Here is a 731-nt window from a genome sequence, read left to right as displayed (position 1 = left end):
AAAGGTTTTTATGTGTCTGTGAAAGGGTGAGAACTGTATTGTCTGTCTGTCTGTCCTTGGGCGCTAAAATAGTTTAAAAAATTGTTCACTCATTATTACCATATTTATTTAAGTGTTCAGACCCCATTTCTAGTCACTGCAGTAAATGATAAAATGAATAAAATTCTTAGCTGTTGACTGTTTTGAAAAATAAATATTGTAGCTGCTGTGACAATACTGCACCAGGGCTGTAAGGGTTAACTTACTGCTTTGCAGGTGTGCATGCATGAGCCAGTTTGTGTTTTACTCTTTAATTAAAAAATACAAACACATTTTTAAATAAAAAATATTTAAGATGATAAAGAATATCTGAAAAAAGTCTTTACAAATAAAAATATATAACCCCCCCCCCCCAATCTTAAACTTAGATGGCGCTTACAGAACAGGTAATGTGGTGGTGCAAGTATCACTACTCTACTAGTTAAATTATATACTACAGAGAGCATCAGTGACCACTAGAGCCATAACTAAACACTTTGGTGCCTGTACCAGAAAGTCCATTGGTGCCACCCTCTATATCAGGCATTCCCAACCACGGTCCTCAAGGTACACCAACAGTGCAGGTTTTAGTGATATCCAGGCTGCAGCACAGGTGACTTAATTAGTAGCTCAGTTATTTTGACTGTGCTGCAGCCTGGATATCACTAAAACCTGCACTGTTGGTGTGCCTTGAGGACCGTGGTTGGGAATGC

Source organism: Pseudophryne corroboree, chromosome 2, assembly GCF_028390025.1.
Source record: "Pseudophryne corroboree isolate aPseCor3 chromosome 2, aPseCor3.hap2, whole genome shotgun sequence".
NCBI lineage: Eukaryota > Metazoa > Chordata > Amphibia > Anura > Myobatrachidae > Pseudophryne > Pseudophryne corroboree.
This window is presented reverse-complemented; position numbering follows the sequence as displayed.